General features: G+C 40.4%; 1 protein-coding gene across 1 annotated transcript in view; it reads right to left on the bottom strand.

Annotated features, from left to right (window-relative positions):
• The window catches only part of CTXND1 (cortexin domain containing 1), a 46,406-nt gene extending 39,935 nt beyond the window's left edge, over positions 1 to 6,471 (bottom strand). Inside the window, exon 1 of the mRNA XM_043493979.1 lies at positions 5,995 to 6,471. The gene's annotated coding sequence lies outside the window, so the exon portion shown is untranslated. The remainder of the gene's footprint in view (positions 1 to 5,994) is intronic.
• Positions 6,472 to 27,508: the final 21,037 nt, after the last annotated feature.

Raw genomic sequence — 27,508 nt, 5'->3', positions numbered from 1 at the left:
CACAGGAGATTCTTGCATTGCTAAAAGACTTGAAGGCAAAGCTGCAAAAGGGAAACTCTTTAAACTTCTGTAAATGTGAATTGTTTAATACAGGGATCATCTCACTCTACATTTCCAGCTTTCATAATATTATTATGAGTCTTGTGATAGATGGTGGCTTTTTTAAAGCCCCAGCTTCTGAAGTCATGTTTTTGGGTGATGATTTCAAAAAAAATTAAAGTAATTTTCTAGTCTTCCGGCCTGTGGAGAAAAGCTTGAAAACAAATCCTACAGGTTCAAAAACCAGAAGGCAAATAAAAAATGCAAAATGTATTTTTTAAAATCATGTGATTAAGACAATCTGATTTGAGTTTGAATGCTTGGGGTTTGCAATTCTGTAACTTTTTCACTACATGAGATCAGCTCCCTTCCCAGCCCACCAATTATTATTAACCTGTTTGATACCACACTATCCCTGTGGCAATTGTCACTTGGTAAACGTGTACAAGTTAGTTTAAAAAGACTGGAGTCAAACTGCTTTTCTTTCTCCAATATACATCTGATCTAGAGGTTTAGTTTCCTCTGCCCTAGAGTATGTCATTGGGGAAGATCCTGACTCTGGTCCTGCTAGTATCATTTGGCTCACTTCCAGTTGCAGTGATGTATATACATTACTTTATAGCTATGTTAATACTTGCATTAGGAAGGAGGAGTAAATTTGTTTAAAAAAAAACTGCACAAACCAGCTCAGTCAGAGCACTTCCTAAACACTGCTATCTTACCCCTTTAACCTCCTCAAATATAGTGCACTGCTCTTCATGCACTGTAGGTCTGGGGACTCTGTGTGTGTGTGTGTGTGTGTGTGTGTGTGTGTGTGAGAGAGAGAGAGAGAGAGAGGAAATCCAGCGTTTCAGCTGTCTAAAAATATTGCCCATCAGTGTGGGGGAGAGGAACGCATGTTGTGAACAGTAGCTAATATGGAGTAGCAAACAATTACCTTTGATATTTAATTACATTTCTTCCTAAATGATGCTTGAAGCACTGGCTCCAGTATTTGAAGATGTTTTGCGAAATACACTGGAGGGGTCTGATTGAAATAACCCCTGGATCACAGCAGTCTAGAATAATGAAAGTTCCAAGCCATTTTCTTTCATAAATGAGAACAATTATACACATTTAAGAGTATCTAGACAGTTAAACTATCCAGAAGCTTTGAATAACAGAATGGGGGGTGGGGGGAGGAAAACTGTTTGTCACCTTTTTTATTTTGTTGGAAAATGTGTGCTATGTTTTAGGGCATATTACTTTCAAATATTCTTCATCCTTGCAGGAATGAAGAATGACAGCTCTACTAAAAATGCTATGAAAAACTGTTAGAATATAGTCAAGTATGTCCCTTGACAATATACTGACTATTATATATTTTATTGCATTTTCTGTGCCATTGGCTTCAGGTGCAAATGGGACATGTCTCCTTTAAATTGCACTTTGAAATTATTGAGCATATAGATCCAACTGCTGTATGCTCTTTGTGTTTTTTTTGTAGTGGAGGTTTTGGTTCAGGTATTTGGTTCACCAACCACAGGATGGTGCTGTCACATTTCATGTTGTATGTGAGCATCTATTTCAGTGCATCTGCAAATGAAACAAGTGGTAAAGGGATATAGCTATAGGAAAATACCCTTCAAAAAGTTACTGTGACTTGATTACCTTAAATGATGTTGATTAGTGATTTAAATGATGCTGATCAATTACTACAACTAACTATTAGGAAAGTTAAACCAGGGAAACATTCCTTTGTATCTTTCTCCAGTGTAAAAGTTGTAAATGGGAGAAAGTTAATTCAGCCTATGAGTCAGGGCTTTTGCTAAGTTTGACCTTAAAGTTGTTTTTAAAGGATGTAAAGCAGAAATTAAAGCACTTACACTCAATATTCTTATTCTACACAGCAGATGAATTGGATTTCACATTTAACATGTCAATTAATTTATTTCCACCAATAAATTCACAGTTCAGGACACTTAAAGACCCTCAGCAGTTTTCATGCTTCCATGTAATTGTCACTTGAATCCAATGTCCTCCTGTGACTGTCGCTACAAATATAGTATCTTCCCAATATCAGCTCTTATTTGCATTTTCTCATCATCCCACTCCCAAATTTTGTTTTTAGGGAAAACATTTGGAAAACCGTCTCACTTTCAGCAAAGTTCACCACAAAATGAGTCTGGTGGTAGTGTCAAGGCTGGGTGTGCTTAAATTCATTCTCACTACAGATGAAATAACTACTGTTCATACAGGATAGTTAACCAATACTAAGCTTTTATAAGGCACATTCAAGGCCTTTAGCTATTTAACCCTCTTATGTTCCAAGTTCATTGCTGGGCAACTATGCAGAGATTATGGATTCATTTTCTATAACAGGATCTCAAAGTAACAAAGACTCTGATCCAAAACACATTAGTTGAAAGACTCTGGGAGGCTTTGACTCAGGGCTTTAGACAAGAGGGGCTGGAAGCACTATCAAGTTCTGTAAACAGAAGGGGGCAGGGAAGTGGGGAAGTAGCTTTAGATGCAGTCCCTTCTAATTGCAGATTTGTCCCTCTTGACAGTTCGTTGTACTATTACTGAGGAATAACTTTAACTTATTAATTAGTCATCTTAATGACTTTATCCTGACTGTACCATATGTCACAGGCCGCCTAGACTGGAAGGAGAAAATTCTCTAGATTGCCTTCTCAGAGGGAGCAGATCTAAAAACCAGCTGTATGCCTACTTAAGCGTGTGTGTGTGGGGTGGGAACAGTAAGATTTATGTACATTACATCTGAGAATAAAGGCCTGATACCCCTCAATTGTAATTTCAATGTATTTCTCAGTTTCTTCATTTTTGCCTAAGGCTAAAACATCTATGCTTAAAACAATATCCATGTATAAAATATTTCAACAAAAACTTTACTTCAGTCATGTCATTGGAACACTATAATTCCCAGTAAATATTGGTTTACACTGAAATTTTTACAGAACTAACATGATAAAGTAAATGAACCGGATATTTTTCTCTTTTATATTCTGAGGAACTTCATTTTCCAGTAGTTCAGACAATAGACAATAACTCTTAGACCAAAGTTAAGTGTTTAAATTTAGTGGCTTTTTTAACAAGACCTCACAGCTGCTTAATGTTAACATTTGACTCAATGGTTTCATAGACTATCAGGGTTGGAAGGGACCTCAGGAGGTCATCTAGTCCAACCCCCTGCTCAAAGCAGGACCAATCCCCAACTAAATCATCCCAGCCAGGGCTTTGTCAAGCCTGACCTTAAAAACTTCTAAGGAAGGAGATTCCACCACCTCCCTAGGTAACGCATTCAGTGTTTCCTAGTGAAAAAGTTTTTCCTAATATCCAACCTAAACTTCCCCCACTGCAACTTGAGACCATTACTCCTCGTTCTGTCATCTGCTACCACTGAGAACAGTCTAGATCCATCCTCTTTGGAACCCCCTTTCAGGTAGTTGAAAGCAGCTATCAAATCCCGCCTCATTCTTCTCTTCCGCAGACTAAACAATCCCAGTTCCCTCAGCCTCTCATCATAAGTCATGTGTTCCAGTCCCCTAATCATTTTTCTTGCCCTCTGCTGGACGTTTTCCACATCCTTCTTGTAGTGTGGGGCCCAAAACTGGACACAGTACTCCAGATAAGGCCTCACCAATGTTGAATAGAGGGGAACGATCACGTCCCTCGATCTGCTGGCAATGCCCCTACTTATACATCCCAAAATGCCATTGGCCTTTTTGGCAACAAGGGCACACGGTTGACTCATATCCAGCTTCTCATCTATTGTAACCCCTAGGTCCTTTTCTGCAGAACTGCTGCCTAGCCATTCGGTCCCTAGTCTGTAGCAGTGCATGAGATTCTTCCATCCTAAGTGCAGGACTCTGCACTTGTCCTTGTTGAACCTCATCAGATTTCTTTTGGCCCAATCCTCTAATTTGTCTAGGGCCCTCTGTATCCTATCCCTACCCTCCAGCGTATCTACCTCTCCTCCCAGTTTAGTGTCATCTGCAAACTTGCTGAGGGTGCAATCCACACCATCCTCCAGATCATTTATGAACATATTGAACAAAACTGTCCTGAGAACTGACTCTTGGGGCACTCCACTTGATACCTGCTGCCAGCTAGACATGGAGCCATTGATCACTAACCATTGAGCCCGACAATCTAGACAACTTTCTATCCACCTTATAGTCCATTCATCCAGCCCATATTTCTTTAACTTGCTGGCAAGAATACTGTGGGAGACCGTGTCAAAAGCTTTGCTTAAGTCAAGGAACAACACGTCCACTGCTTTCCCCTCATCCACAGAGCCATTTATCTCATCAAAGAAGGCAATTAGATTAGTCAGGCATGACTTGCCCTTGGTGAATCCATGCTGACTGTTCCTGATCACTTTCCTCTCCTGTAAGTGCTTCAGAATTGATTCCTTGAGGATCTGCTCCATGATTTTTTCCAGGGACTGAGGTAAGGCTGACTGGCCTGTAGTTCCCAGGATTCTCCTCCTTCCCTTTTTTAAAGATGGGCACTACACTAGCCTTTTTCCAGTCATCCAGGACCTCCCCCGATCGCCATGAGTTTTCAAAGATAATGGCCAATGGCGCTGCAATCACATCCGCCAACTCCTGCAATCACATCCGCCAACACCTTTAGCATTCTCAGATGCAGCGCATCCGGCCCCATGGACTTGTGCTCGTCCAGCTTTTCTAAATAGTCCCAAACCACTTCTTTCTCCACTGAGGGCTGCTCACCTCCTCCCCATGCTGTGCTGCCCAGTGCAGTAGTCTGGGAGCAGACCGTGTTTGTGAAGACAGAGGCAAAAAAAGCATTGAGTACGTTAGCCTTTTCCACATCCTCTGTCACTAGGTTGCCTCCCTCATTCAGTAAGGGGCCCACACTTTCCTTGACTTTCTTCTTTTTGCTTCTCTAACTAGAATTAATTGATAACACTTTAACTCTTTAAAATAATGCCTTTTATATTTGCTAAACTTTTTTTCACAACCCAAAATGGCAGTGGTGACTGCAATAGCCAGATTTGAATATATCTAAAGCCAGAACCCCACAAAATACAGAATAAATCGGCATCAAGAAAAATGCAGCTCAGAATTAGCCCTAAATTAACAAATTTTAAGATGTGCAGTTGAATCTTTCTCTAAAGATTAACTGAGTTTCTAATCAAGGCCTATGATTATAACCCAAACTCCTCCTCTTCTAATACTTGCAAAATGAGAAACAAATTCTGTCTCATTATAAACTAAATTTCAAATCATGCTATTACACAGCTACATGTTATAAATTACACAGTCTCTTACTGCAGAATGTGGGATCAGAAGAACATCTGAATTTATAAAAACACAAAGATACAGTATGACTAAGTACAGCTTGCAAGTATTTACCAACAAAAATCAGCTGCTACTTAAACCAATTATCTTTAGTATTTTATCACAAACTAGACCTAACCACTCAAGTCAAAATTATTGTGTCCATTCATATTGATAGTTGCAACAAACAACTTAACACTTGCCAGTCAAAGTCCCTCTAAATCTAAACATTAAAGTGGTAGCATGGAAAATAACCTGCACCCCAGCATATAAATTACAATTTATAATGTAATATAGAGGTGTGCACTATCATGTTAAGTGACATCCCTCCATTAATCACTGTCAAAATGACTATAGAAAAGCATGACAAAGCTAACAGTACTAGTTCAGCACAGAACCATACAGCAAACACTCCTCCTCTGCAATATACACACGCACAATATAAGATGTATGCATTAGCATCAGTGCATATCAGTTAAATTTGGTCGTCTCAGTTTGTGAATCAAGAGAACTATGAGACATTCACAGAACTCTGATGCTGCTCCTGGACTGTAGACTCTCTCTCTCAAAAAAAAGCTGCGGATCTTCAATTCCTAACTAATCGGAGGAAACCATCTGTGCCTGCTGCAATATCAGAGTCACTTACTGCATTGCTTTTTCAGCTGAGTGGCAGTGGCTGTTCTTTTCAGCCACGCATGGTTTTGTCACCTGGAGGGTTTCTCTCTTCCACACAATTCAGCTCCAAAGTATCTGCATGTTGAGGGTAATGGCATTCGTTCTGTACTGGGGCTTTCTGGTTGCAGTGACTGCTCGCCCTATCTATAGCCTCTGGTGTATGCTAAGTAAGCAATCCACTGGGTCTTCGTAATGAAAGAATGAAGAGGCACAGCTTTTGAGACCAGATAAGAGGGTTTTATAGCAATATCTAGTGCATCCATACAATTTTAAAGGCAAAAGGGGCTGTGGCAGCCTTCATGCTGTCTTGTTGTCTGTTACAGAGCAATTTGTATGCATCCTGTGTCACAATAGAAGGCATAAAGGAACATAACACAATGTTTCAGAGAGATTTGGGGTTTACATTTAAAATGTATTAGCCCAGATTTATAGGATTTTGAGTGAACATTAAATTTTCATTCCAACCTTTTTATTACTGGGAAGTACAAGCCCAGGGGGTTCCTAGATTTGACACTTTATAATATCTACATGGGAATGGTATATTTGGGGGGCAGGGGGAAAGCAGGAATTTAAAACGTCTGGGACTAACATCCCAAATTAGACTTTCAGACATCATTTTACTTGCCTGTACAGTGCCTAGAGCAGTTGGATCTGATCTTTCAGTGGGACTGGGATGTTCTACAATAATAGAAATAATGAACAATAATAATAAGCTGGAGAAGAGAACAGGTACTAGCATAAAAAGCTTGTCCTTAAGGCAGTCTTGACTTCCTTCCAGTGAGATAAATGTGGGTATGAAATGTTTGGGGAGCATCATGAGGGTAGTGCAACTGTTCATCTCCCTAGCTAACTTCAGCAAAAATTGTGGATGCTGTAGCATTTTTCCTTGCATTGTTCTGCCAGCAACTTCAACTCTGGCCTTCGAGGGAACCTCTTAGGGATAAAGAACCCATTTCATCTCTGCTCTGCTCTGCTCATTAGCAGGGCCTCTTGTGACCTGCTAGAGCTAACTGTCCATAACTGCTTGTGGTAAATTTGTGTCAACAAATAAATTGTAGCCCTTGTGGTGAAAGTGGGATGCTTTGTCCACTTAACTGTCCCAATATTTAATAGCAGTGATAGTTTAAGAATAAAACTGTTAAAAGGAATCCCTTATTTCCAATCATTATTCAAAGTTCTGTGGACGTTGGAGAGTTGATCAAGAAGTGACTGTTGCACGAAGACCCATTCAAAAACAGGAATGACTTTAAATTGTCAAGTATAGGTTTTAACTGTCTCATTGCTGCCAGAGAATTCCTGGAGGTGAGTATCTATTCAGGTAGCACCAGAAAAACCCACCCACCCAAACCAAGAGGATTAATAAACTTTACAGGCCTATTAACTGAATCCTGAAAGGGCAGTCAAGGGCAGGCATCTAACAGCTGCACAGCCTGCCTGTAAGGGAGAGTCACAGTATGTCAATCAGCAGCACTTAAGCTTTTTTCTGTCCTTCTGGGATTTTTGTGGCACTGTCCCTGGAATGTAGCTTTGTGTCCTTCTCAACTCTGAGATTTTTTTTTTAATATTGTGTACAATTCTTTGCATTCTTACCTATATAAAGACTAAAGATTGAGTCATCATCTTATACATCAGAAGCACCCCAGTATACTAATTTGCGCACTGAAGCATTTTAGACAGGAAAATTCTGCAAATGGTATATTTGTCACTGTTATTGGATCTTTATAAAATGATGTGAGCCCACCTTAGTGTGGGGGGACTATTTTTTTCTGCACTCAAATGGTGGGATGGGGATGGGAAACATCACAGAGCAGGGTATCTTTTGAGCTGTATACAGAGAAGAATCAACACTGGGGCCTTTACCTGAAACTTTAAGTTTATTTAATGCAATTATCATGTGTTAAGCATGCAGGGGGCTTGATGCTATAAAACACACAGAAGAGGACACAGATCTGGCAGAAGAAGCATTAGTATTGTGGTATGTATAGGTGGACACCCTGCTCTGTTGGTCAGGTGTGGTTCTGCAGCAGCCCAGTCTGTATCTCCCCTTTCATGGGGCTCCTTTAAATGCCACACAGAGTTTGATTTTTTTTTTCTAATCATGTCCCTTGTCCCAGTGTCTCTCTTATTGACCCAAAACACATCACAATGCTCAATCTCCCCTGCCCTTGCTGCTGCAGTCTCATCTCTGCAACTCTTCTCTGCTTTGGCAAGCTCCACTCGCAGCTTGAGTCTTTTCTATTCCCCTGGAGCCTATTCTCCCTGGTTTTCAGGCTCAAACACCTTCCCTGGTCAAGGTCCTACAGTCCTGACTCACTGCAGGTTATGCTGTGCGCCTTTGCCCAACCCTCCCTATAATCCACATTCAAAGCCCTCAGACGCACCTAGGTGAACACAGTACCCAAGCTGGCATGCTCCTCTGGAGGTTAGGCAAGCGAAACAGTTGACCAGATGATGGTCTAATCTCAATGAGATACTGATATCCTGGGGGGTATCTTTGGGTTTTGGTGGTGAAAATAACCCATTACTAAAAGCCAATGCCAGGTCTTTCAGGACTATTTGCAAAGATGTTCAGATTCCTCTCCAGCTCCCCCAGCCACTTCTTTGCATCACATCCATGTCCCTGCAGCCCCCCACCCCCCTTCCCTTCCACAACTAATTATTGATCTGTCCCAAAATGTGATATTTATTGTATTACAGATTAAAACTGAGTGCAGTGTTGCCAGGTAGGGAATTATCAGAGTCCCTAAGGAGCAACATTGTCCACGGTGATTTAGTTGAAGATCTCTTACAAATGAGTTGGAATGTATATTGCATTTGAAAACTGCAACAAAACTTTTTTGAATTTTAACCTGGATGTCAGGGAAGCAGGACAGGGCTGTAAGTGACTCCAGCCATGAAATATGAAGAGTACCATACATAGGAAACTTCCTGTCCATAGGAAACGTGAACTCGTCCCTGTATCTATTTGTATTGCATATCTATTTGTTAATCAAAGTCAAAAAGACATATATATATATATAAAAGTCTTATCAAGGAATTATTATTCCTTAAAGCGTGAATTCGCTTTAGAAAAGATTGCTTAGGCCTTTCTCTGATTGCTTGCTCTATTATACCATCATTTTTATAACCATAGCACTGAGCAGCCCCAAGCAAGATCAGAACTCCCCTGTGCTAGGCACTGTACATAAACATGGCAAGAGAGCGCTCTTGCCCAGAAGAGCTTGCAGCAGAGCTGAAGACGGACAAAAGGCTGGAAGAAAGCCAGATTACCCCTCCCATTTTACACATGGGGACTTGAGAACTAGAGATACAAAGCTCACTGAAGTCAATTGTAGTCATTTCAGTGGGTTTTAGATGAGGTCCTAAATGATTTGCCCAAAGTCACTGGGGGTACATCTACACTTCAATTAGACACCTGTGGCTGGCCCATGCCATCTGATTTGGGCTCATGCTAAGGAACTGTTTAATTGTGGTGTCGACTTTCTGGCTTGAGCTGCAACCTGAACTCTAGCAACCTCCCACCTCACTGGGTCCTACAGCCTGGGTTCCAGCCCTTGCCTGGATGTGTACACTGCAATTAAACAGCCCCTTAGCCTGAGCCCTGTGAGCAGAAGTCAGTTGTGGGTTTTTTATTGTAGTGTAAACATATCCTGGAAGAGTCTGTGGCAGAGCTGGAAGCTTTTGAGTCTCTGTCTGGTGCATTGACCACAAGACCATCCATCTCCAATTAATTAATCTGTTTCCCAAACTGAAAGTACTCCTGTTCTGACAATAGCTTTCAAATGGAGCTGCACTCCTTTCTTCTCCTAGCTCTTTAGAAAACCTGTGTTGGAAATGGAATTCTTTAGTGTGTGTTTTATGAAAGGCTCCTAATTCCGAAAAAATCTGCTTGTCACTGTGCCCCAAAAGGGAAGCTTACTACAGAAATGAAGTATTCACCTGTTTGTGTGAGATCAGATTTGCATGTGTGCAAAATGCAACAGTTATCAGTCTGAAAACCCAATCCTGAAGAGGAATTACTAAGGGAAAGGTCAGCTACAGACCAAAGATTCAAGTCTGGGCAAAGAAACTGATGTTTTTATTCAGAAAACAAAAAAATGCAGATGGCAATTCACGTCTGTGTGCTTCAAAACACTGAGTCTGACTACAAGGGGAAAGCAAAACAAATTAAAACCATCAGAATGGACAGAAGAGTGCGTGGGTGGATCAAAGTTTTGCTGGCTTTTTTTTTTTTAAGTGAGTGTTGTGCTAGAATGATACTGTAACAGCTGACTTAGGCCTTGGTTGACTGAGTCGGGTGATTCAGGTCCCCACCAGCCCTAAGCCAAGTTATGATAGACCAGGAGCATTAGACCTTTCCTTTGATTACAGGCTATATGACTTTCTGAGTTCTTGAACCTGGATACAAAGGACAACAGATGGGAAATTACTGTTTGTAGTGCTAACAAGGCCAATTCAATCATGGTGAATGAGTCTCATTCCCAACGGTTGACAAGAAGGTGTGAGTATCAACAGAGGGAAAATTATTTCAGCCTCTCCCAGTCTTTATTCAGAGTCTAATTTGATGGTGTCAAGTTTACAAATTTAATTCCAGTTCTGCAGTTTCTCGTTGAAGTCTGGTTTTGAAGTTTTTTTGGTTGAAAAATGGCCACTTTTAAGTCTGTTATTGAGTGTCCAGGGAGATTGAAGTGCTCTCCTACTGGTTTTTGAATGTTACAATTCTTGTTTTCTGATTTGTGTCCATTTATTTTTTTGCACAGAGACTGTCCGGTTTGGCCAATGTACATGGCAGGGGGCATTGCTGGCAAAAAAAGTAATTTTCCCTCTGTTAATATTCACCCCTTCTTGTCAACGGTTGGAAATGGGCCACATCCACTCTACTTGAATTGGCCTAGTTAGCACTAACCCCCCACTTGGTAAGGCAACTCCCATCTTTTCTTATGCTGTATATTTATAGCTACCTATTGTATTTTCCACTCCATGCATCTGATGAAGTGGGTTATAGCCCACAAAAGCTTATGCCCAAATAAATTTGTTAGTCTCCAAGGCGCCACAAGGACTCCTCATTGTTTTTGCTGATACAGACTAACATGGCTACCCCTCTGAAACCAATCACCCAGCTCTATGTATGAGTGGGGAGTTCAGCTTTCATACCCATTCATTCTCTGCTAAGACTGCCACTGTAGCTGACAATTGTGATGGTAGTTTTGTGCTAAGGATGCGTTGGAAAATCTATCAGGTGCTTAAAAATGACCTGGTGTGCTTATCTTGATGGCTCAGCGTTGCTACAGGAGACAACTGGTTTGATTTTGGTCTTTATCATTCCAAAATGGCAGGGGCAGAGAGCAATGCACAAAAGTCAAATTCAGTTCTCAAGGAAGAAATGCCTCTTGTTGCTATGCAACAACCCATGTAGTCAATTTAGCAGTAGCATTGTCACGCTCAAGAGGAAGTCAGTCATTTTCTTGAAGGTCAGTGGCTCTGGCAATTGCACAAAGGTCTAGTTAGAAGTGAAGAAGAAAGGAGGATCTTTCTTTTATTTCAAATGTGCTCAGAGGAGATCAAAGCTTGTTGACTTCTGTTTCCACCCATTAGGAGGTCTGGCTGTTATTTATCAGCTGATGTCAGAATACATCACGGAGTTACTGGCTAGATGTGATTAGAGTTTTAATATTGCAAGTTAAATAAGTAGCTAGAAAGTTTTGTTTCAAGATGGCAGGGAAATAAGATCAGGTAAGGAAACAGAACAAATTAGCTAGAATTTATTAAGATATGAAGTTGACCCCATTCCAGGAAGGATCATAAAAATAGTGGATAATGGGTGTGCATGGTTTAAAAACATGCTTGCTTCAAGACATGCCAATGTGTTCTTTGGAACACCACTCAAGTAACAGTGCATAACTTGTGGTACTTGTGTAACTCTTGGAATGAGGGATAGCAGTTTTAAACCGGCTCATCTGTGTATAACCTCCAGATCATGTTTGTTACTCAGCATCACAAGATATTTTATGACTGGGAAAAACCAAGATGAGAACTATTGGCCTGGAATGTGAATTAGGTCATCATGACAGATGGGAGGTTTTATTGTGGAGGACAGATTTTGCCTTCCTTCCCTGAATGCTCCTGGATTTCTGTGTAGGAGGCACTGTTGTAATCCAGATAAAGAAGAGAAAATAGCTTTAAAGGATATGTTCCTTTCAACCTTTTCTGTTGTATAAAGAGGGTAGCTATGCCCTTTGGAGCAAGGGATGGTGTAAAGTGCCTATAAATAATAAAGGTGGGCTTTTATTTATTCTCATCCTGTTTAGTCTGGCATGAAGGAAACTAGATTTTTTTAATTAAAAAAGATAGGCTGGGAATACATGGTGAAAGAGGGTCTGAATCATATTGCCCTAAAGTCTATTTACACAGGTGCTAGACTGGTGTAAAGGAGCCCTAGTGCAAATGGAAATGAGGACTGATGTCTCACGGTCCTCCTTGAGATAATTAAACTGGGCAGGCACCACACTTTCATTCAGTCTAGGATTTAGAGGAAGAGAGAGAAAATAAGTACAATGTTCTTCTAGTCATTCTGCAACAGACTATGTGGGGAGGTTCTATTTCCAGTGGACTTGAATTTGAGCTAGGGAACTGATCCTTAATTTGAGCCAATAAGCCTTGGGCTTTGGGTGGAACTCCACAACACTTGTTACTTCACGGGTGTCTTCTTCCTATGGAAGCTGGCACTAAGTGGTATTGCAGTATGGTAATGAGCGAGTGTTGAGAGAATGCGGAATTGGTCAGTGTATACTTGGCTGATGTGGCAACTCATGGTGTCGGAAACTATCAGGTGATTGAGGGATATCTACATACAATGCATCACCGGACTTTGGCAATACCAGGAGGGATGAGCTGGAGAGTCAATGAGAAGTGCATTGGGGAAAGTAACTGAAATACTTTCCTCGTGGATTGTATTTTCCAAATGGACAATCTACTCTAAATGCTCAATTACTGAGGGACAATCTACACTCGTTGCTGTATTTGCTTTCTACAACCAACTCCCTGTATAGCTTTTCATGAGAGATGTGCCCTAGTATTTGGATTCTAATATATAAACTATTATTAAATTTATTCACCTTAATTTGGGTTATTGCTGATTATGCACTATATATATTTTATGACTTTTAAAAACAAACTCTGTATTTGTGGATAATCTAAGTACTATACCCGCTCTACAGACCTCTTTTCTCAACCTATATATTGCATCATTGTTTTAACGTTAGCTTTAATAAAGTGTGTGTGTGTATACACACACACACACACACACACACACACACACACACACACACACCCCATAATGAAGTCTATGAATTAGTCATGCGTATTTTTTAGTAAAAGTCATGGACAGGTCACGGGCCGTGAATTTTTGTTTAGTGCCTGTGACCTGTCCATGACTTTTACTAAAAATACCTGTGATTAAATCTTGGGGGTATGGGCGCTGAAAGGGCGTGGGGGGCACTGCTGGGTGGGGTACCCGGGGCCAGGGTACCAGCTGCCAGGGGCCGTTGACTGTGGGTGCTCTGGCTGGCCAGCTGGGGACCGCCTGAGCAGCTGACCCCTGGGGTCAGCCACACCGGACCCTGCAGAAGTCATGGAGGTTGGGGAAAATCACGGAATCCGTGACTTCCACAACCTCCATGACAGACATGGAGTCCTAACCATAATTAAAAGAATTCCTTTAGATATCAATCATTTGTAAAGACTGTCCTCCAAGATTTCTAGTAGATATCAAAGGAGAGTAGGTGATGCCCTGATCTAGCCCAGAATCTGTTATTTCTACAAGCCTCTATCTGTCTAGGTACTTAAATTCCCCCAATTGCTTTGCTTTGGTATCTGAGCACTTCACAAACATTATTAGCACTAAGATCAAATTGTGAATAGGATGTTTTTTGGTTTCTTTTGGGTCCCTGTCATAAATATAAAGGGAAGAGTAACCACCTTTCTGTATACAGTGCTATAAAATCCCTCCTGGCCAGAGGCAACATCCTGTTACCTGTAAAGGGTTAAGAAGCTCAGCTAACCTGACTGGCAACTGACCCAAAGGACCAATAAGGGAACAAGATACTCTCAAATCTTGGGGGGAAGGCTTTTGTTGTGCTCTCTGTTTTTGTGGTTGCTCTCTCTTGGGGCTGAGAGAGGCCAGACAGAAATCCATCTTCTCCAACCCATCCTAATCCAAGTCTCCAATATTGCAACCAGTATAGGTAAGCCAGGCAAGGCGGATTAGTTTATCTTTTGTTTTATGTGAATTTTCCCTATGTTAAGAGGGAGGTTTATTCCTGTTTTCTGTAACTTTAAGGTTTTGCCCAGTGGGGGATCCTCTGTGTTTTGAATCTGAATACCCTGTAAAGTATTTTCCATCCTGATTTTACAGAGATGATTTTTACCTTTCTTTTTTTTTTAATGAAACGCTTCTTTTAAGAACCTGACTGATTTTTCCATTGTTCCAAGATCCAGGGGTTTGGGTCTTTGATGATTTTGTAACCAGTTGGTTAGGATATTATTCTCAAGCCTCCCCAGAAAAGGGGGTGTAGGGCTTGGGGGGGATATTTTGGGGGGAAGACATCTCCAAGTGGTCTCTTTCCCTGTTCTTTGTTTAAAACGCTTGGTGGTGGCAGCATACTGTTCAAGGACAAGGCAAAGTTTGTACCTTGGGGAAGTTTTTAACCTAAGCTGGTAAGAATAAGCTTAGGGGTCTTTCATGCGGGTCCCCACATCTGTAACCTAGAGTTCAGAGTGGGGAAGGAACCCCGACAGTCCCTATTTGTCTGTGCTATGAAATCAAGGCACAATGTGGCATGATTGACTGTCTCCAATAAGAACTAGACTGAGGTGTGCTGGCACAGATACTGATCTATGCCTGGATTTACCCAGTGCAAATAGCTTCTCACTTATAAACATCAAAATAACTTAAACATAACAGGTGAAGTGGGGGGCGAGACATATTCAGACGATGAAGTCCTACGAGAGACTATTTGCCCAGTAGATTGCCCATCAGGATTTCACAGATACTGGTTTTATAGATGTAGGAAAATGTCAAGACATATTTCTGTTTCTAGATCTTAATAAGATCACTCCTGCCTAGAGATAAAGTAAATCAACTTAAGGCATCCACTGTGAGTAAACGTTTCTGCCACTATGTCCATTGCTCCCAAGGAGATCATCAGGTAATAGGCAAAGATCAGAAGCACCCGTACATATAGGTAGAGAACTCATCACTATTACAACTGCCAAAAAAAATCCATATGCTCAATACATTTTATTAATGAAAACCATTGAATGGACTTTCAAGGAAGAGAAGGGATTGAAAAGAGTAACAGAATGTATATTTTCCAAAGAGAAGAATCTTGGGTTGTGTCAGTCATTTGCTACATGGTATGAAGATTTCTCAAACACCAAGCCTCATAATAAACTTTGGTTTCTTAGCTCTAGAAAAGTTACACACCAGCAAAACTGAGTTCAATTATAACACTTCATTACAACAAACACAAAGCTCCATTCCCTAGAGAAGAATAACATTTTTGGGATGACTAGTTTTGTATGTTATATTCCCAAGTGATCAAGACTGGTCCAACATTGAAATAATTTTTATTAATTTTTACTCATGAGGATTCATCTCTCAAAAGAAGTCCTTTTTAAAAAAAAAAACACTTTAAAAGCCTGCCACAGATGGAAAACACAGACATAAGTTCCCACTAGGCTTCAGACATGTCATCAAGTAACCGTTAATAAATGTAGCTATTTAAAATCTTATTTGTACTGTGACCCAAAACTGCCTTTCATGGAAAGCAAAAGTGGTGTTAATGCTGTCATTTATTTAACACTGCTCAGTGTTCTTAAAAACATGGGGGGGTGGGGAACCCGGACCCCTGCCTCTGTGAGCTTACCATCTAAGAGGCCAGGGCCTGCTCCCACTGAAATCATGGGGCTATTCCAGTACAAGGGACAGAGGATCCCATCAGTTTCCTATTCATTATTCAAGAAGTTAGGTGATCAGAGCTTGCTTTCTCTTACCCAAAGGAAGAACAGTCGTAATCTGATACGATGGAGAGCCACACCATACTGCTTGGTCAGTTGCAGTTAGCATCATGTCGGCTATCTCAGCTCTTCGCAATCATGTTCAAATGTGATAAAATTTTCTAGTCAAGACTTGACCTTACTGAGACACCAGCAGTAAGTACAGGCACATAGTATGTAGGGTGACAGTTTGTTTGGAGTAATGCATATATCTTTGAAGCAGCAAAACCCTTTTATAAATAAGCATTTTGGAACCTACTCTCCTGATTAACTAAGAAAATTGCATATGTCCTATTACCCCACTTCCCACCCTGTTCCCCTTGTTTGTCTCATTTATCTGTTATGTCTTGTCTTTTTTACATTGTAAGTTCTTTGGGGCAGGGATCATTTGTACAGTGCCTAGCACAATGCCCCCAGCTAGCTGGCCTCTAGGTGCTATATAAATGTTAATAATAATAACGGCCTTATCAAATGGGATTGAGTTGAGCAGTTAATTATTGCTTTTGGAGTTCTGCATTTCTAACCCACATTTTCAGGAAAATGTGAAGTTTTCTGAAAGGAAACACCCTCCTCAATGCATAAGGTGTAGCCTGAGGCAGAACAGAGGTAATTCAAAATACACTTTAGCATTGGATTCTGTATAGTCAGAACATTATGCTCTAAATATGGTTCTCTAGTTTAACACATGGCAAAAGGTCATCACCCCAAATGGAATAGTTGGAATCCATAAAAATGTTATTTTTATTCCAATATTCTCCTTGAGTTCTCCCAGGGGACTTATTGTAATTCAGTTTGCCGAGCATTAGCTATTAGACTCTTATCTTGTAGTTGAATCCTTTCCCACTCTCTTCATCAAAATGAGTGTGTGCTTATTGTACTGTAGGCATACTCTCCGCACCAGTCTGTGTCAACTCACGATCCACTGTTCCAAATCCATTCTCAAATTCATTTTAACTTTGAGTACCATGCAACATGACAATCAGTAACTTTCCCTCCCATTATAATACAGGAAACTGTCTGATTATGCATGGTGTATGGGTATATATTAAACATACCTCTAAGCACCCGTGTAATTTATAGATTTGTTTTTCAGACATGTTGGCCAATGGATGCAACAGAGGTTTAAAAATTTCAGCAGAGCCTCTTTTTTCTCCCCACCCTCCAGCCCCCCAAAGTAAATTTCAAAATGGTATATACCCTTTTTCCACTTCAAGTTTAATATCACTGATGCAGTTCTCTGATTCTTTAAGTGCCAGCAACATTCTTAGCCCTGTGCAGAACAGAGGAAAACCCAATCCCTGCCCAAAGGAGTTTACAATCTAAACAGACAGCACAGATCAGACACTGTGACTGCACTGAGAGACCCAGAGGAAGGGTAGATCTTAGAGCTCTAATTCCAATTCCAAGTAATGATGACATCCTTACTGGCAGTGATTTGTGGACTTCTTGGAAGAAGTGAGTCTTCAAGGGGGATTTGAAAGATTAAATTAGTAATCTTGGCACCGCACAATATCCCCTGAGGAGCTGCTCTGAAAGCCCTCCACATATGTTCAATGTGTGGGTAGGGACTGGAGACTGGATCATGATCTTTGTGTTTTTGTGCTTTAATACCCTGACCCAGCCATAGTCCTAAATACCACTATACCCTGGAAATGTCTCTGCTCCAGACAAAAGATTTTTCCACCAAATGCATCAGATGAAGTGAGCTGTAGCTCACGAAAGCTTATGCTCTAATAAATTTGTTAGTCTCTAAGGTGCCACCAGTACTCCTTTTCTTTTTGCGAATACAGACTAACACAGCTGCTACTCTGAAACCTAAAATAAGGATGTGAGTGAAATACGTAGTTTGCCATGTTTTCACTATCAGGGATATTTAAACAATCTTAGAAATATTCAGATCATCATGTGATGAGGGCTATGGAAGTACCTGGTTGGATGGACTGATAATTAAATAGATTTATCGGGTACACTGAATTTCATGGTAATCTTTTCTCACAACTCTGCTCTACCAGATGGTATTTAAGATGCCCTACCCACTTTTCTCATCTAGGAAATGGAGTTTATTCAATAAGGATGATACACTCTGCACTGTCAGAGGACCCAAAGGGGTGGACCAAGGAGGCTTTGGATATGGTTTTGATTTTGCAAAATCTCATTGATTGTAACTGGAACCCCAATTCTTACAAAATGTGGGGAAGATTTATAAAAGCTTCCAGTTTGGCCCATAACTTTTAGTATCTAGCTATTGCTGAGGCTAAAACAGCTATATATGTTTGTTGATCTCCATTAATTCCTTGAAAAAGTCTTTTTACCAAACCTATCTCTTTCTGCCAGCACTGTATGAATAATAAAACCCTAAATGTATTTTGTATTGCTACTGACACCCCTTAAAAATGTGACCCATAGCAAGAGAAATCAATTCCAGCTGCTTGCAGCATTTTCATAATCCAGACTCTCATTTTACTTATTCCCAGCTGCTCTGATACAACCCCCAGGAAAGGAAAACAATGTCTCCATGTCGCCTTTCATTGTTTTCTTGTCTCCAAACATGTAATTCTCCAGTAACATCTGAATCACACCTGGTCTAATAAAATAAACAAGATATATATTTTATCTTTGTGTTTTTGCTTCTGCCATCCAGCGTTATTTCATAACCCACTGAGTTTATTAGTTTGGTTTTTTTAACGGCATTTCTGGAAATTCTGATCAGATACAACTCCAAAGAGCTGTACAAAGTCAACAAATATGCCTACGTCCAAGCCAAATCCTTGTCTGAGCAGATATGTTCTATTTTTGCCAAATACAATAATATAACATTTCCACTGTCTTTGCATTCCTCATACTTGGGGATCTCTGGCTGACAAAATTCTTAATAACAAACTTCATTATTTATCCACTGTAAGTGTGTGGGATATGGATGACCAAGCCAAAGCTCAAGATTGAATTGTACTCAAGTTGCTGATTGTTTGGAGGTTTTTTCTTTCACATTTAACTGAAACAAATTTTAAATTAAACAAACTCTACCAACACAATCAAATTCAGCTGTGGTGTAACTTTAATGATTTGCACCTGCTTTTCACCCGAGCTGAATTTGCCCTATAGGGTTGATGTCCAAATTGATGCTCAGATCCTTTATTTCAGGGACAAATTTCTGTATATTCAGTTGCGTGAGCCGTTTTGGGGCTCTTTCCAAGACTCCAGTTTCACAGTCTGTCCTTGAAAGCCTCTTATACAGATAGTGTCAAATACTGTCCTCAGTCCATGGACACAACTTGCCTTTGATTTCAGTTAGCGTTGCGTCCATAAATTGTGTAATATGGGCCTAAGCATGTTCCTGATAAGTCATGCAATTATTTTTTTTTTCATTTCAAACTACCTACATCAGTAACTATTTCATTCTGACTGGTTTCAGAGTAGCAGCCGTGTTAGTCTGTATTCGCAAAAAGAAAAGAAGTACTTGTGGCACCTTAGAGACTAACAAATTTATTTGAGCATAAGCTTTCATGAGCTACAGAATCCGATGAAGTGAGCTGTAGCTCATGAAAGCTTATGCTCAAATAAATTTGTTAGTCTCTAAGGTGCCACAAGTAATCCTTTTCTTATTTCATGCTGGAGGGTGTTGCATTTTACTGATGAATGAAGAAATCCTTCTTCGTAGTATCTATATACATTTTCAGACGTACACTTTGGGATCTCTCTGGGTGAAAGATGTCAAATATTCTATAATTTATTACTAATCAATCTGTATCTTATGCTGTAGAGCATGCTGCATTTTTTTCTGATAACTTAAGGCCTATAAGAAGCCCACTCTTTAGTTATAAATCAAACAGGCTTCAAAAGAAAATGAGTATCCTTCATTTACTGTATGAATGTAGTGCTGGGGGGGGGGGTGATAGAGAAAGAGATCTGAGAGAGTCCCCTTTCCTGAAAGGCTTAGTCTAAATAGACAAGACAAAGATGGTAGGGGAGGCAGAGCAAAGAAAGGTGAAGTGACGTGCCCCTGCTCACATGATTGGTCTATGGCAGAACCAGGACTAGAATGTTGGTCTCTCAAATCCATCTCTAGTGCCTCAGCGCTTGACCTCCCACACAATGTAAGATAAAACTCTCTAGGGGCTGATTCTGCAGCTCCTACTCATGTGAGAAATCCCATTGAAGCTGATGGGACTATTCACAAAACTAAAAATTACTTGTGCAAGTAATACTTTCAGGATCAGGCCCCTAGTTCATCTTCATTTCATTTTCAATAAGGAGGACCTCAGTATGCATTGAAATAATAGAACTTCACTGATGACTAGAGTACTGCATGACCATTTATCAAAATAGGAGTGCTGATGACATGGGAAGTAAGATGAAAATATATTTAAGCAAGGAAGGAACAGATTTGACATAGTGTAGTAGCATTGGTGGTATTTCTTTTTGTTCAACTCCTTTCTATTTTGGCTCTTTAGTCATTCCCTGTGTTTTAATTTATATTTCAGTATGAAGAATAGGGGTACTTGTGGCACCTTAGTGACTAACAAATTTATTTTAGCATAAGCTTTCATGAGCTACAGCTCACTTCATTGGATGCATTCAGTAGAAAATACAGTGGGGAGATGATTTATATACACAGAGAACATGAAACAATGGGTGTTATCATACACACAGTAAGGAGAGTGATCACTTAAGATGAGCTATTACCAGCAGGGCGGTGGGAGGAAGAAAACCTTTTGTAGTGATAATCAAAGTGGGCCATTTCCAGCAGTTGACAAGAACGTCTGAGGAACAGTGGGGGTGGGGGATGGGGGGAATAACATGGGGAAATAGTTTTCTTTTGTGTAATGACCCATCCACTCCCAGTCTCTATTCAAGCCTAACTTAATTGTATCCAGTTTGCAAATTAATTCCAATTCAGCAGTCTCTCGTTGGAATCTGTTTTTGAAGTTTTTTTTGTTGAAGAATAGCCACTCTTAGGTCTGTAATCGACCAGAGAGATTGAAGTGTTCTCCGACTGGTTTTTGAATATTATACTTCTTGACATTTGATTTGTGTCCATTTATTCTTTTACGTAGAGACTGTCCAGTTTGACCAATGTACATGGCAGAGGGGCATTGCTGGCACATGATGGCATATATCACATTGGTAGATGCGCAGGTGAACGAGCCTCTGATAGTGTGGCTGATGTGATTAGGCCCTATGATGGTGTCCCCTGAATAGATATGTGGACAGAGTTGGCAACGGGCTTTGTTGCAAGGATAGGTTCCTGGGTTAGTGGCTCTGTTGTGTGGTGTGTGGTTGCTGGTGAGTATTTGCTTCAGATTGGGGGGCTGTCTGTAAGCAAGGACTGACCTGTCTCCCAAGATCTGTGAGAGTGATGGGTCGTCCTACAGGATAGGATGTAGATCCTTGATGTTGCGTTGGAGAGATTTTAGTTGGGGGCTGAAGGTGATGGCTAGTGACGTTCTGTTATTTCTTTGTGGGCCTGTCCTGTAGTAGGTGACTTCTTGGTACTCTTCTGGCTCTGTCAATCTGTTTCTTCACTTCAGCAGGTGGGTATTGTAGTTGTAAGAATGCTTGATAGAGAACTTGTAGGTGTTTGTCTCTGTCTGAGGGGTTGGAGCAAATGCGGTTGTATCATAGAGCTTGGCTGTAGACAATGGATCCTGTGGTGTGATCTGGGTGAAAGCTGGCGGTATGTCGGTAGGAGTAGCGGTCAGTAAGTTTCCGGTATAGGGTGGTGTTTATGTGACCATCGCTTATGAACACCATAGTGTCCAGGAAGTGGATCTCTTGTGTGGACTGGTCCAGGCTGAGGTTGATGGTGGGATGGAAATTGTTGAAATCATGGTGGAATTTCTCAAGGGCTTCTTTTCCATGGGTCCAGATGATGATGATGTCATCAGTGTAGTGCAAGTAGAGTAGGGGCATTAGGGGACGAGAGCTGAGGAAGCGTTGTTCTAAGTCAGCCATGAAAATGTTGGCATGCTGTGGGGCCATGTGGGTACCCATCGCAGTGCCGCTGATTTGAAGGTATACATCGTCCCCAAATGTGAAATAGTTATGGATGAGGACAAAGTCACAAAGTTCAGCCACCGGGTTAGCTGTGACATTATCGGGGATAATGTTCCTGATGGCTTATAGTCCATCTTTGTGTGGAATGTTGATGTAGAGGGCTTCTACATCCATAGTGGCCAGGATGGTGTTTTCAGGAAGATCACCAATGGATTGTAGTTTCCTCAGGAAGTCGGTGGTGTTTCGAAGATAGCTGGGAGTGCTGGTAGCATAGGGCCTGAGGAGGGAGTCTACATAGCAGACAATCCTGCTGTCAGGGTTCCAATGCCTGAGATGATGGGGTGTCCAGGATTTCCAGGTTTATGGATCTTGGGTAGCAGATAGAATACCCCAGGTCGCAGTTCCAGGGGTGTGTCTGTGCAGATTTGTTCTTGTGGTTTTTCAGGGAGTTTCTTGAGAAAATGGTGTAGTTTCTTTTGGTAACTGTCAGTGGGATCAGAGGGTAATGGCTTTTAGAAAGGTTTCAGAGTAGCAGCCGTGTTAGTCTGTATTCGCAAAAAGAAAAGGAGTACTTGTGGCACCTTAGAGACTAACAAATTTATTAGAGCATAAGCTTTCGTGAGCTGATGAAGTGATCTGTAGCTCACGAAAGCTTATGCTCTAATAAATTTGTTAGTCTCTAAGGTGCCACAAGTACTCCTTTTCTTTTGGCTTTTAGAAAGTGGTGTTGGAGAGCTGCCTACTAGCCTCTTGTTCATATTCCGACCTATTCATGATGACAACAGCACCTCCTTTGTCAGCCTTTTTGATTATGATGTCAGAGTTGTTTCTGAGGCTGTGGATGGTATTGTGTTCTGCACAGCTGAGGTTATGGGGCAAGTGATGCTGCTTTTCCACAATTTCAGCCCATGCACGTCGGCGGAAGCACTCTATGTAGAAGTCTAGTCTGCTGTTTCGACCTTCAGGAGGAGTCCACCCAGAATCCTTCTTTTTGTAGTGTTGGTAGGAAGATCTCTGTGGGTTAGTATGTTGTTCAGAGGTGTGTTGGAAATATTCTTTGAGTTGTAGACGTCGAAAATAGGATTCTAGGTCACCACAGAACCGTATCATGTTCGTGGGGGTGGAGGGGCAGAAGGAGAGGCCCTGAGATAGGACAGATTTTTCTGCTGGGCTAAGAGTATAGTTGGATTAACAATATTGCTGCGTGGGTTAAGGGAACTATTGTCGTGGCCCCTTGTGGCATGTAGTAGTTTAGTGTCCTTTTTCTTTTGTAGAGAAGCAAAGTGTGTGTTGTAAATGGCTTGTCTAGTTTTTGTAAAGTCCAGCCACGAAGAAGTTTGTGTGGAAGGTTGTTTTTTTTATGAAAGTATCCAGTTTTGAGAGCTCACTCTTAATCTTTCCCTGTTTCCTGTAGAGGATGTTGATCAGGTGGTTCCGCAGTTTCTTTGATAGTGTGTGGCACAAGCTGTTATCAGAGTCTGTGTGGTATGTAGATTGTAATGGATTTTTTACCTTCAGTCCTTTTGGTATGATGTCCATCTGTTTGCATTTGGAAAGGAAGATGATGTCTGTATCTGTACGACTTTTTTCATGAAGTTGATAGATTACTAACACATTACAGAAAGTAAAACTATTTCCCCATGTTATTTCCCCCCACCCCCCTCCACTGTTCCTCAGACGTTCTTGTCAACTGCTGGAAATGGCCCACCTTGATTATCACTACAAAAGGTTTTCTCCCCCCCCCCCCCCCAGCTGGTAATAGCTCATCTTAAGTGATCACTCTCCTTACAGTGTGTATTGTAACACCCATTGTTTCATGTTCTTTGTGTATATAAATCATCTCCCCACTGTATTTTCCACTGAATGCATCTAATGAAGTGAGCTGTAGCTCACAAAAGCTTATGCTCAAATAAATTTGTTAGTCACTAAGGTGCCAGAAGTACTCCTTTTCTTTTTGCAGATACAGACTAACATGGCTACTGCTCTGAAATATTTCAGTATGCTAATTCTAATTTGTATTAAATTCATACTTATTCTTCCTATGGAGGAGTTGCTTCAAAATCATAATTCTGAAAATCTTTGTACTTGCTCACCATTCAGAAAATACAGATTTTCCTTTTTTCTCCACATAGTATTATGAACCACACCAAGCATTTATTATAAGAAGTGCAAAGCATATCCCTCCTTTTAGAATAGAAACTAAAATGGCAGTTTTCAGAATGAATTGGAGTGCCACCCTATGTATATTAGACACTTATAATTCATTTGTTCTTTAAAATCACTGCTTTGAAAAAGGTAGCATGCCTGAAACTGAAATAGGAGCAACAGGATTTTCAAGGAATGAAAATATTATCTTCCTATTATCGCTGTACTGGCAAATCAGAATGTTCTTTGCAGGCAATTTAATGTCCGTTTGCTACTCTCTGCATTCTTTGATCTATTCTGTGCCTAGAGACACAGAATGCATTGCCATGTATTTGGGTATTTCAAGGTAATTTGTCCAAGACTGCAACTTAAATCATCTTTCGTTCTTGTCAAGAGCTTGGATCTACCTGCTGAGAGGTAGGGGTATAGCAGATGGACATACAGCTGCCCTCATTTTCCCATCACTAAATGCACTGACCCTCTAGTGCTGAAACCCTGGCCTCATTGTAGTCAGTGGAAGTTTGCCGTTGATTTTAATAGGCAGCAAATTTCCCCCTGAGACTCCATCACTGCATCTTTTAATGCAATGACCTGGTAGTGTTTAAAACATTATGGGCACTCTCCAGTCAAAGGCACTCAAAGCTTTTCAAGTCATGTAGTCTCTGGTTGGCTGCAACCATTGATAGGTTCTGCCTCAGGCTGGCTTATGCTACAGAAATACTGCCCTGCCATGGAAGTCTAAAAGCAAATTATGTGCCTGATTCTGCAACCTTTACTAGTGGGTCATCCTTATTCACAGAAATAATCCCATTACAATCAATGGGACTAGTCACATGAATAAAGACTACTTGCATAAGTAAAAGATTACATCCTCTCTATGCCAGTCATGTCCAAACACCCAGGTATGGTGATGCAAGGAAGTGGACTCTGTGGCCTGTTGAATTCCTAAGGCTCCAGGGTTGATTGTATGGTGAACTGCCTTGTCTTAGTAGGCAAGAGCTGTCAGCAAAAATGAACAAAAAACATAGAATGGAATGGGCTGTCCAATGCCCTTTCATTGCTCCCTCTTTTGATATAGAAATCCACAAAGTAATTTAGTGTTGTGGGCTCTGCATCGGCAGTAGGATATGCCTCTGGAGCAGGAAGAATCACACAATTCTGTTGTATAATGATTTAGACGACAGAGGCCCCACTTTGAGAACTTCTGTTGAATCCAAGGGACTGATCCTGTAGCCCTTTCATACATAAGCAGTCTTATTGATTTCACGTGAAGAAGGGGATTGGGCTCTAATATGTTTGCCTAGTTTGTTTGTTTGATTTTGATACAATGGTATGAAATCTGTGAGTGACATTCCTCAGGTAGCAATGCTATAATTTAGCACATCACACTCGTTTGCACTTTTTTTTTATGGAAAATTTTTGTGTTACATGAGCTGTAGAAGTTCACATTAGTTGCTTTGAGACCTGTCTGTGAGGACTAGTACCAAATAGTCTTGAAATAGTATTTAACGATGCACTCTAGATTCCGTGGTCAGATTCTGATACATGTTGAGTAGAATCTTTCTTCCTGACTAGTTGATTTCAGTGAGTCAGCTCAGAGTAAATTACAACTCAGAATGAGTAATGGTGTAAGAATCCGGCCCACTGTATCTGTCAATTACGATTAAACTAATCTGCAATGCTCTTAGTCTAAATACTGCTGTCTGTGTAATTATGTACAAGTGATCCTGCCCATAAACTATACATATACAATGAGTTCCATAAGAACACCTCCTGTTTTTGGTGAATGAGAGTCATGGGATCAAATGGATTCACATTTTATTGCTCGGTGGTGTTGTAGGGCACTGATTTAAAAACTGACACTAACCCCTGGAATTAGAGAGCAGCACTTTGAAATGTGATTAAGATAGAAAAGAATATAAAACACAGAAAGAATGATTCTTGCCAGAACAGGTTGATTCATTGAGCTCAACTTAGATTTTTAATTTACGACAAGTTTGCCTAACCTCAGTCTCTGTACTATCCACTAAAATATTAAATACAATTATATCAAATGTATCCCTTGTAACATTAAAGAAAATTGGCTCCCACACCGTGGCATACAGTTTAATAAATGTAATTTAAAGAACACTAGAATGATGACATTTGTTTTAATTTAATTTAATTATGCCAAATGAAAGCTGGGGTGTACTCTTTTAGAGAAACCATTTTTCTTGTGAAAATAGACCTTTCTGATATGGTGCCATATGTAATGTGCTGCTTTTAATTACATGGTCCTAAGTAGCATATTGTCTTTGGAAACTAAAAAACTACACCATTTGCTCAAGAAACTCCCTGAAAAAGCACAAGAACAAATCCGATGCTCAAATAAATTTGTTAGTCGCTAAGGTGCCACAAGTACTCCTTTTCTTTTTGCGCATACAGACTAACATGGCTGCTACTCTGAAACCTGAAAAACTAATGTTCAATATCAGGAACATTATAATAACCAAACAGGCCGTTCATGCTGGTTTAAAACAAAAGATCTAACTTTCCCAGGAAAACAGTGTTATTTGTTTCTATTCAAAGAGACTGCATAAAAGAGGCCAGATATCTTCCAAAAATAACAATAACAAAGTACAGAGTAGCAGCCGTGTTAGTCTGTATTCGCAAAAAGAAAAGGAGTACTTGTGGCACCTTAGAGACTAACAAATTTGTTAGTCTCTAAGGTGCCACAAGTACTCCTTTTCTTTTTAATAACAAAGTAAGAGAAGAGAATAATAAATGTTGTTTGAATAGTCCCTTCTGCCCTGTTGTTCCAGTCACTGCACAAACAACAACATTAAAACATACAACCAAAAAACAGCTGAAACAAAATAAAAATCCCATAAATAATTACAGCTAACAGCTAGAATACATCAGAAGCTTTTTAAAGGTATTCATACACTCTTAAAAACAGACTGGACAAAATGGACTTGGGTGTTAAAATTTTTGCCATATGCTTTTTAAGGGTTCACTGCTATATTCCTTATTCAGGAAAATTGCCTATTAATTTCAGTTGGAGCATTACAAGTGTAAAGACTGGATGACTGGTCCCAAGCTTGGAAATTGGAAGTGCTATGTATAGTCAGGGCTCCCTGTTCTCTGCAGCAAGCTGAACCTAAATCCTGTGGCAGTTCTGTGGCAACCTTGTGTAATAGACAGGAAATTCTATGGCAGCTTAATTTAAATTTTAAAAGGAAGACTCTTTCTTAGTAAATGCAGATGAATTGCACAATACATAAATAATGGCTGTATTTAGTTTGATTTTA

Source organism: Dermochelys coriacea, chromosome 10, assembly GCF_009764565.3.
Source record: "Dermochelys coriacea isolate rDerCor1 chromosome 10, rDerCor1.pri.v4, whole genome shotgun sequence".
Classification (NCBI taxonomy): domain Eukaryota; kingdom Metazoa; phylum Chordata; order Testudines; family Dermochelyidae; genus Dermochelys; species Dermochelys coriacea.
Note: the sequence above shows the minus strand (reverse complement) of the source record. Positions and strands in the feature narration are given on the sequence as shown.